The sequence below is a fragment of the Hyperolius riggenbachi genome, chromosome 11 (genome assembly GCF_040937935.1).
Source record: "Hyperolius riggenbachi isolate aHypRig1 chromosome 11, aHypRig1.pri, whole genome shotgun sequence".
Taxonomy (NCBI): domain Eukaryota; kingdom Metazoa; phylum Chordata; class Amphibia; order Anura; family Hyperoliidae; genus Hyperolius; species Hyperolius riggenbachi.
The window spans coordinates 196743767-196754809 of NC_090656.1; the positions used below are offsets into that span (position 1 = coordinate 196743767).

General features: G+C 50.2%; 1 protein-coding gene across 5 annotated transcripts in view; it reads right to left on the bottom strand.

Moving 5' to 3' along the window:
* The window catches only part of CELF1 (CUGBP Elav-like family member 1), a 93267-nt gene extending 86392 nt beyond the window's left edge, over positions 1 to 6875 (bottom strand). For all 5 annotated transcript variants that reach the window (XM_068261644.1, XM_068261643.1, XM_068261641.1 and 2 more), the window contains exon 1: positions 6792 to 6875. The gene's annotated coding sequence lies outside the window, so the exon portion shown is untranslated. The remainder of the gene's footprint in view (positions 1 to 6791) is intronic.
* Positions 6876 to 11043: the final 4168 nt, after the last annotated feature.

Below are 11043 nucleotides of genomic sequence, written 5' to 3' on the forward strand. Positions count from 1 at the left end.
TCTCCAAGGGAGAAGCAAAATCCGCCAAGGGACATGGAAGAAGGCACCGGGGAAGCTATCAGAGGTACGCGACGAGGGATCAGCATGCCAATGGTGAGTATAAGACCCAGATGTATAGCCAGGTATAGTTAGCCAGATGTATAGCCAGGTATAGTTAGCCAGATGTATAGCCAGGTATAGTTAGCCAGATGTATAGTTAGCCAGATGTGCAGCCAGGTGTAGTTAGCCAGATGTATTAGCCAGGAATAGTTTAGCCAGATGTTTTGCCAGGTGTATAGGAGACAGATGTTTTGCCAGGTGTATAGGAGACAGATGTGCAGCCAGGTGTATAGGAGACAGATGTGCAGCCAGGTGTATAGGAGACAGATGTGCAGCCAGGTGTATAGGAGACAGATGTGCAGCCAGGTGTATAGGAGACAGATGTGCAGCCAGGTGTATAGGAGACAGATGTGCAGCCAGGTGTATAGGAGACAGATGTGCAGCCAGGTGTAGGGAGTCATATGTATAGGGAGCCAGGTTTGCGGGTGCCTCTGCCCCCCCCCCCCCCCATTGCCCCCGATGCCCCCTGACTCTGGCCGGGTGTCCCTTCTGTGGGGGGGCTCCCCTTCTGTGCTGGCTGGTAGTGGCCGGTGGGGATCCCCTCTGTGGGGGGGATCCCCATACTGTGCGTGCAGGTGGCTGGGTGGCCCTTCTGTGTGTGTGGGGGATATCCCCTTCTATGGGGGCTAGTCATGGTCTGTCGGGGACACCCCCTTCTGTTGTGGGGGGAGGTGGGTGTCCCCATCTATGAGGGCTGTGGGTGGCCTCTCCCTCCTCTTCCCCCCCATCCCTTCCGATCCCCCGTGCCCCCCCCCCCCCCCCCAATCCCGTGTTTCCCCCGTCAGAAGCCCTGATCTACTCACCTGAGGGCTTGCTCCTGCGGCGGAAGCGGCGCACTTCCTCCTCCATCGCGAAGTCTCGTGTTCTCTGTAATTACTGTACGCGGCTTGGTGACGTCACCAAGCCGCGTACTGTAATTACAGAGACCGGGACTTCGGCGATGGAGATGGAGGGTGTGCATCTCGGCCAGCGCAGGAGAAAGCCCTCAGGTGAGTAAAGCAGGGCTTTTGACTGACAGGGGGGAGACACGGGACGGGGGGGGACACAGGATCGGGGGTGAGGAGGGCACGGGGGACAGAGAGGGAGGAGGGAAAGGCCACCCACAGCTCTCATAGAAGGGGACACCCACCTCCCCCCCCCCGCACAGAAGGGGGTGTCCCCGACCGGCCAAGACTCGCCCCATAGGGGGGATACCCGCCCCCCCACACACACACTACAGGGTCACCCGCACGCACATTACGGGGATGCCCCCTCCCCCCCCCCTCCCCACAGAGAGGATCCCCGCCGGTACCGGCCACTACCAGCCAGCACAGCAGGGGACACCCCCCCCCCCCCCCACAGAGGGGATCCCCGCACCAGCCACCCGCAGCACAGAAGGGGAATCCCGCATGCTGCTGAGCACATTCTCTGCTCCGATGGCTGCACAGGGATTCCCCAGGGTGGCTGGATGCTAGTTCTGCACGCTGTGGGTAGCACAGATCGCTACCCACAGCGTGCTGACAGGCATCCAGCCATCCTGGGGAATCCCTCTGATGAGGGAAAAGTGCAGCCGGCGGGGCAGAGAAACAATAAATCTCCCTGGCAGTATTGACGAGCTCAGCTCGTCAATACCGCTTTCAGCAAGTTTTTCCTGGACGAGCTGAGCTCGTCAATACCACCAGGGTGGTTAATTCAGTCGATAATTGGGAGCCTTTTTTTCCTTTTCAATTCTTCAGCAAGCAAGCACAGACAGCGTCTGCTACATCAAGATGCACAGTGCTCAGCATGCAGGGATTTGCATGCACTAGTCATCCAAGAGCTTGCACAGGAAGCAGATCTACCAAGTTAATGCAGGTACAGTAATGATAGTGTGCTCTGTACACATTTCTGTGCAGCATGGATTATACTGTAGCGTTGCAGCCAAGCACAAGCAAGTCACAGATGATTGGCAATTCCCTCAGTAATCAGGCAGCAGCTTACACAGGAAGCAGAGGTCTAACCAGTCAATGCAGGTACAGTATTGATAGTGTGCTCCTCTGACCACATTTCTATGCAGCCTGGGTGATGCTGTAGCGTTGCAGCCAAGCACAAGCAAGTCACAGATGATTGGCAATTCCCTCAGTAATCAGGCAGCCGCTTACACAGGAAGTATAGGTTTCACCGGCTGGTGCTTTTGAGGTAATCCACGCAGTCCCAGAGTAGTGTGCAGATAGTGAGCAGGCTACAATCTGCTGCCAGTCTGCCCATGGTTCATGGGTCTCTAACGTATTACGCATGCACCCTCCCACTTTCCACTATAGCCAGATGCAGAAAACCCCAGGGGCCAAAAAAACGGTTTACTGTAACAGTTCTATTATATCAGGGTTTACTATACCAGGAATTACTTCCATATACTTATAATGGTGCTTGGCTGGGACCTGGACACTTCATTTACTATATTTGAATGGTTACTATATCAGTTTACTGTAACAAGACTGCATTTATTAATGTAAATTTGCATGTTATTGCACTTTGGCACTGTTAACACTTTGTACCCATGACAAAACTTGTGTATGTATCATGGTGCCATTGGTGACCTGGGCGCAGGGTGAGCCTGATGATGGCTTAACCTGCTGCTGCTCAAATTCCTGGTGGCATTAAATACTATTCCCTCCCTGAGTCATAGCAACTCGGAGGAAGGTGTAATTCGGGGTCTGGCAATCAGGGCTGTGGAGTCTGTCCAAAAATCATCCAACTCCGACCTCTCAGTTTATGAAGGATCGGACCCAAAATTGCTGCGACACAACTCTGACGCATAATTTTTACAAAGGCTACGGATTTGGTTCAAAAATCATCCGACTCCTCAGTTTATTGAAACCACCGACTCCAGGTACCCAAAATTTCTCCGACTCCACAGCCCTGCCGGCAAATCGCCGGAGCACCGAATTACTCTTGCTTGGGATGCGCAGCATAGCACTAGTGCTATGAACACTGAAAAAAACTGCTTCACTAAACCCTCCTTGAGGAGGCAAAACAGATTGTGTTTGTGCGGGGTGGTGTCATTTGTTATTTTGGTAGGCCGGTTAGAGCAGTTTCCCTAGCTATACAGTCATTTGCTGTGGATGTACTTCCTTATATGTGCACCCCTCCTGCTTAGTAGTCACTAGTTACTTTAAAAGGAACCTTAACTAAACTGGTGAGTGTTTCACTTACCTGGGGCTTCTACCAGCTGCCTGTTCCTGCGCCGTCCTGGAGCGATCATCCAGTCTCCCGCAGTTGCCAGCCACTGTGCCTGCGCAGCCCTGGCCGCGTGCTACTTCGGGGACTGAGGACGCGTGCTGCGCAGGCACAGTGACCGGCAACTGGCTCTGCCACAGAAATAAAAACTCAGCCATTGCGGGAGACCGGATAATCGTTCCAGGACTGCGCTGGCACAGAGCGGCTGGCGTCAGGTAAGTGAAACTGTCTGCAGACTAAAAATCTACTCAGCAGCACTGAAAATGCTTGGTGTTTAAAGAGAACCCGAGGTGGCATTGTATTACGTTAGTGGGGCACAGAGGCTGGTTGGGCACAGTAACACCAGCCTCTGTTGCCCCATCGTGTGCCTCAAAGACCCCCCTCTGCTTGCCGCTATACTCCCCGCAGTGCTGGCGACACGCAGCGCGTCGCCAGCACAATGTTTACCCTAGCGCTGTCTATCAGCGCCGTTCCCCCGCCTCTTCCGCATCGCCGCTACCCGCCCTCGTCCCTTCCCTCCAATCAGCGGGAGGGAAGGGACATGGGCGGGTAGCGGCGATGCGGAGGAGCGGCGCTGACAGACAGCGCTTGGGTAAACATTGTGCTGGCGACACGCTGCGTGTCGCCGGCACTGCGGGGGTATAGCGGCGAGCAGGGGGGTCTTTGAGGCACACGATGGGGCAACAGAGGCTGGTGTTACTGTGCCCAACCAGCCTCTGTGCCCCACTAACGTAATACAATGCCACCTAGGGTTCTCTTTAACAGTTTCACAGCAGCAGAACTTAGTTTTTTTTTACCTAAGCCTCATTTTTAGATGCAGAGAAGCTAGGCTCCGCCCCATCAAAGAAATCTGCCAGGACATTTTTCCCCTGATGCTGTGCAAAGCATGATGGGATTTCTGATGAGGATGATGTTCTCATTGCCTAGCGTGCACAGCTGGGAGGGGTGATCAGGACAAGACAGAACTGTGAATTGTGTTCCTGTCACCTCATTTCAACCAAAAATCCATACCTACACTTTCAACCAAAAAGATGGCCGCCCCCATGAAATCACAAACATTTGCCTGTATTTTAAAACAGGGTGGGTAAGAGATTATATTACCCATTTTAATTAACATAACTAATGTAACTTAATGACAGTATATTTGTTTAGGCTGAAGTTCCCTTTAAGAGTTAGCCAAGTAGTTATACACAGTTTTAATGTTCATTAAAAGTCAAGCTTTTTTTAATGTAGGTATCTGATTTCCTCCGATAAGGTTACAAATGATGTCCACCAATCTCCTACACACAAAGTGAACAGTTATACTGTGTCCTGTGTATTAGAGGGAAAGACGCAGCAAGTACAGAGAGTAGAGCTGGTCAATGATATACAAACCATGCAAATCATATGCAGCTTGGAACTAGGCCAAACAAAACCATGAGAAAATTAATTTAATAAATCTGAATTTCAAGCTGCATGCAAACTAGATTTGCTTCCTATTCACGTTCCTGAGAGGCTGGGCCCACCTGTGTGGTGCTGAGTGGATTTTAGTATCAGTGGGCGATACACAGGGTCATCAGACAGAGCATGATTTAGGATTTATAAAGCGCCGACATCTTCCACAGTGCTGTACACAGTACATTGTCTTGACGCTAACTGTCCCTAATGCTGGATTGACTCCCGCCGCGTCCCCGCTCGCCCACGCGTGGGCCCGGATCGATTCCCGCTCGTCCCTTCTCATTTTCCGCTCAATTCGCTGATATTGTCCGCCCACGGGTATCGAGCGCTGAATCGATCCCTGCAGTGATTGGACATGTCGGATATTATGAATCGAGCCATCAGACTCGATTGATAAGCCTCCCCCTGACGCCGTGTATGCCCAGCATCAGAAGGGCTCTCAATCTAATCCCTACTATAGTCATATGTCTATGTATGTATCGTAGTCTAGGGCCAATTTTGAGGGAAGCCAATTAACTTATCTGTATGTTTTTGAAATGTGGGAGGAAACCCACCCAGACACGGGCAGAACATACAAACTCCATGCAGATAGTGCCCTGACTGGAATTCAAACCGGGGACCCAGCGCTGCAAGGTTAGAGCGCTACCCGCTACACCACCGTGCTGCCCAGCGTGGAGAACAGATGTTCTGGCAATGCAGAGTTCTCCATTCAGCATAGATGAATGGGGTCAGCTCTGCAATGGAGAGCAACACAGGTGCCACCCATTTGTAAAATACACAGCCACCTGCATTGCATTACAAAGCAAATGTGCTCAGAAACAAATAGTGAGCTCTATGCACGAGGGGGCAGCCATACTATGCTCCATGTATTGAGTAGAGGGAAGCAAGCACATAATAGTGCACATTAACCATTTACATAGAGCTCACAGTTTCAGCAATACCTTACAGAGTATCAAATCACTTCTTGTCCCTCACAGGAGCTCACAATCTAAAATCCTTAAAGCCTAGGCAAGTATGATTTTGGGATGTGGCTGTTAATCCACATGTTTATGAGAAAGTCCAACATTCTGTGTAGATAGTGTCCTGGCACAGAATCAAACCTAAGATGCAAATGCCGCAAGGTGAGAGTGTAGTAACTTTGATCCCATGTTACCCACATGCTAAAAGTAAGCTAGAGAGCAGGGATCAGAGGCACACTTTTCTCCAAATAGAAAGTAAACACTCAGTACCTCAATGTACACTGGTTGTGTATTACTGATTAGCAGACAAGACACAAGGCTCATGTATGGAGGTAGCAGAAACAAGGGGCCTCAAGTATGGGGTAGGATGGGGGGGGGCATCAGACACAAGGGACTCATGTATGGGGTAGGAGGAGAGGCAGCAGGCAAGGGGCCTCAAGTATGGGGTAGGATGGGGGGCCATCACACACAAGGGGATCACGTATGGGGTAGGATGGGGGCACCAGACACAAGGGGATCACGTATGGGGGGCACCAGACACAAGGGACTCATGTATGGGGTAAGATGGGGGGCATCAGACACGGGGCTCATGTATGGAGCAGGATGGGGCAGCAGTCACGAGGGGCTCATGCATGGGGTAGGATGGGGGGGGGGGGGGCATCAGACACAAGGGGCTCATGTATAGAGCAGGATGGGGGCAGCAGTCACGAGGGGCTCATGCATGGGGTAGGATGGGGGGGGGGGGGGCATCAGACACAAGGGGCTCATGTATAGAGCAGGATGGGGGCAGCAGTCACGAGGGGCTCATGCATGGGGTAGTAGCAGACACGCTGTGTTCCATGCGCCGGGGGAGGGGGGGGGTGTCTCAGCACCTCCAGGCGGGTGATGGTCGGCAGGCACGCTCCGCAGACACAGGGCACCCGGCCTCCCCTCTCTCGGATGGTAGCGGCCGCGGTGTGTCCCGTTAGCCGGCAGGAGGGGTGGGGCGGAGGTCCCGTTACCCGGATGGAGCTCCGGCAGCTGGCGGTGTTCTCTGGCGCTCTCCTTCCCTCACACTCGGTACACACAGAACCCCCCGCCCGGAATATCCCCCCTTCTTACCACTCGCAGTCTCCGGGTCACGCTCCTCTCGCCGTCTCCCTGCGTACAGAGGCTCCAAAATGGCGGCACTTCCGGGCGGATCCACCAGCAGGCGGTCCGTAGGGGGGGAAGCGGGGGGCACCAATAATGGGCGGGATCTGCGAGGAGGAGGAGGGGGAGCGGCACTAATGTGATTATCCCGGGATGGCAGCGCTGCTGCTCTCTCTGGGGTTGTGTTGTGATGTATAATAATAAACATTTATGCTAATACAGAGGTGGTGCTGCTGTGCAAATGCAAAGCTTCTTACAAAAAAGAGCAGAAAAGTCTGTACATAAGTCTTCAGGTGGCTATACATCTCTCAACTTAGCACCGATCGACCATCCGATTCGATAATTATTGAAAATGCAAATCGGTACTGCCACAAGTATGCTCGATGAACAATTTGGGCTCTATTCACAAAGGGCTCTATTCTCAATGACTTCCCGCATGCGGAAAAGTGAGTGAGGGAAATTTGCGACCAAAACATCGCCATGTTGAGATTCACAAAATTTTCCGCTTGTTGTTTCCGCATGCGGTAAATGTGCGGAAGTAATGCGGAAAAAGTTCTGCAAAAGTCGGTATTTCCGCCCAAAAAAAACATTCACAAAATATTTCAGACGCATTATTTCAGCGTTAATTACCGATTTTTTATCACCTACAAGTAGTAGGTGATATATTTCGCATCTCATTGATTTTAATGACGTCTGGAGGCTTAAGTGCTGTGCTTGGTGGACTTTGAATTTTTTTTTTTAAACTATTTTTCATGCAACCTTTTTACCGCATGTTTACCGCACGTTTAATTGCCGTTTCCGCACTCTTTTTACCGCATACGGAAAATTTTAGTGAATGCAGAAAAAATGCGGAGATTACCACTGGCGGTAATTTTGCGGTAATATTTTGAGGTGATTTGGCCTCTTTGGCTATCATTCATAAAGGAGCTGTCGGTAAGGGAAATCAATGCGGGAAAACACCGCTGACGGTGTTTTAGACTTCTGGGTGGGCATTCATAAAAAAGTATCCATGTGCGGTAGCAGTGCGGAGATTCCCTGAACTAGGCTGGCGGTAGGCAGGCGGTAGGCTTGCGGAGACACGGAAGCTGCCGAGTTGATACATTTCTCCGTGTTCCGCTCTGCTGCAGCTGCCTGGGAGGTCTGTGTGTCTCCATTCACTTACATTGGTATCGCCACATCAGAGGGAGCGGTACTTCCCGACCTCACACCGCTTGCGGTGATCTTTATGAATTAACATTTTGCTACTTTTGTTCCGATAATCACCGCACAAGGCAGTGATTTATCACTCTGCTCGGTAGTGTCATTTTTTCATGCGGAAAGAGCCTTTTTGAATGCTGACTTTGCTAAGTGGTTGGTAAAGTCAGCTGTTTTAAGCATTTCCTCATGCGGAAATGCTTTATGAATGATAGCCTTTGAGAATAGAGCCCAACGAGCCAAGATTACCGCAAAATTTACCGCTAAATTACTACCAGCGGTAAACTCCGCATTTTTTCCACATTCACTAACATTTTCCGCATGTTTCCCGCATGCGGTAAGAAGGTTGCATGAAAAATAGTTAAAAAAAAAAAAACAAAGTCCAGCAAGCACAGCTTAAGCCTCCAGACTTCATTAAAATCAATGGGATGCGGAAAATATCACCTACTACTAGTAGTTGATTAAAAAAAAAACGGTAAATACAGACGAAATGATGCGCCAGAAATGTTTTGTAAATTTATTTTTTTATTGCGGAAAATACCGACTTCTGCGGAAATTTTTCCGCATGCATGCCGCACATTTACCGCATGCGGAAAAAACATGCAGAAAATTTAGTGAATTTCAATGTGGCGATGTTTTGGTCTGTAACTTCCTGCATGTCCTTTACCGCATGCGGGAAGTGATTGAGAATAGAGCCCATTGACTCATTTCGGTCCATAATTTGGCAAATGTATCAATTGGACATGCTGGTAAATCTCAGGACTACGTGGTCGATCAGCATGTGATAATTGCGGACGAATTGAACCCGAAACACCCTTCCGCTGTCCGCTCAAATGTTTTATTTGCTCCTCGGTCTAAAGCGCCATACGCATGTTCAACCGCCGAAGCCCGAAACAAATGAGGAATGGATAGCCAGGATCACCCAAAAAGGTTTTCCACTGATGGTAAAAGGCATCGACTATTGTCCATGTACACCAATCTGTCCTGGCAGATTAGTTTGGACGATAACCGGTGTTTTGTATCAAATGATCACTCCATTCTTTATTATGCCCTTCCGCTAACGATCTGATCGGCGGAACATCTTTGTGCCGTCTTGAATTCAACCAAGCTGTGGTGTCGTTTGTTCATTGCGAACCGTGGGGGACTGCTCGATTTCTAACAATGATTATCGAGCGTGTGTACAAATTGTAAACAAAGGGCTTATAAAGGCTCCTACACACATGCAACTTTTCCTCCCAACTATCGCCCAGACTTCAGTTGGGCATTTGCACATGTGACGAATGACTAGACGAGCAACTGATAACAGGCGGTTTGCCCTATCCAACAGGCGGTTCAACTCACTCGACTATTAGGCTGATATCATGCAGTTGGCCGTGTGTGTAAAAATCATTTGAACAGCTTGTACTTTTTTTAATGCGGTCATATTGTGAAGTCCATCGTTCACTTTTGTGCACAGTACACAAATGAATTGGTCGTTCAGTTGGTTGGTGCACGGTAAATACAAGTCATGCAATCGCTTGGTCGTGCGGTCGGTCATGTCGTCGAGTTGGTCCTGTGGAAAAGTTGCACGTGTGTACGAGACTGTACAGGCACAGCAGATAAGCAACGAAATTGGAGACGGCACACAAATGGCTCAGCAAAAGAATGTCTTTCAGCATACAGAGGCACACAAAAGTGTGCCAACTCCAACTTTGTTGTTTTACATTGGTGTTGCAGGAGTGGTGTACCTGCAGGAGTCGGGCACCGGCATATGGTCTTAAAGAGAGCCTGAGGTGGGCTCACAAAAAAAACACCGCTCCCTTGGGCCGCAATGGCCCACTTTCACTTTGGTGACCTCTGAGTCACGACGCTGCACTGAGAGACTGTGTGTCTCTCATAGCGTGCGGAGAGCGGCAGGGGGTGCGGACAGGGAGGGAGAGCTGCCCAATGGCAGCTCAGGAAACCCTCCAGGAATACCCCCTGAACAGGGAATTCCTCTCCCTGTGTTTACCTCTGAGATACCAACAAATATTGTCACTAATCTTGGGGGGCTATAGCGCGGGGGGGGGGGGGGGGGGCAGACACCAGCGGTGTGGGGGCACAGGCATGTTATGAGGCGGAGAACATGCCTCTGTGTCCCATCTGCCTCCCCCCCCCCCCCCCCATCTGCTCACCTCGAGTTCTCTTTAACTACAAAGTACAGACCAGCGTGGTGGGTGAAGTGTGAGTCTCATGAAAAGAGAAGCAACAGCAGTTGGCAAATGCAATCTATAAAAAACTTTATTTTCCCGGCAACAAATCAAAAATTGGTTAAAAAGCAGAGCCTCAGAAGACACTCAGGAGAGCGAAACAGCTGTCGGGCAGCTCACCGCTCCCACCTCACCCCACAGCCCAGTAGGAAACGGGTAGGAAGGATCTCTATATGTCTGATTTTTAACCAATTTTTGATTTGTGGCCAGAACAATAACGTTTTTTATAGATTGCATGTGCCAACTGCTGTTGCTTCTCTTTTCATGGAATAATACCTGCTTGTGTGAGGACAGTTAGATCACGCAATCTGAGCCACATGTAAACCCGTTCTCTTGTAGTCTTGTGATCCGCATACCTAAGATCTGTGCCGTTGAGGAAGACTGTAGTGCCTGTACTCTATCTATTTTTCTCTCTGTTTGTTCAAGTATGAAGTGTGAGTCTGTACTCTGTCTACAGCAGGTAAGAAGTAGAGAATGTTGTTCAGATGAGATACTCTTGCTTCCCTCTATGAAGCAGGGCTTTTTGGTGCTGCGTACTGCCAAAGCTTAGCGCAGTAATGCTATAGTCCATGCCCCGAGAAATTCGGGGATTGGGACTTTGCGGGACCCCAAATTAAGCCTCTTTTCCACGGGCAGTTGATAGGCAGTGAAATGCCTCTCAAACTCTCAAAACTGCTTGCTGCTGCCTGGTAACTGCTCCCTGCTGCCTGGTAACAACTTTCTGAGCATACGGTTCAACTGCCCATTGAAAAAAGACCTAACTTCTTACTCTGAGTTGTGACGACTCGGAGGGGGTATAG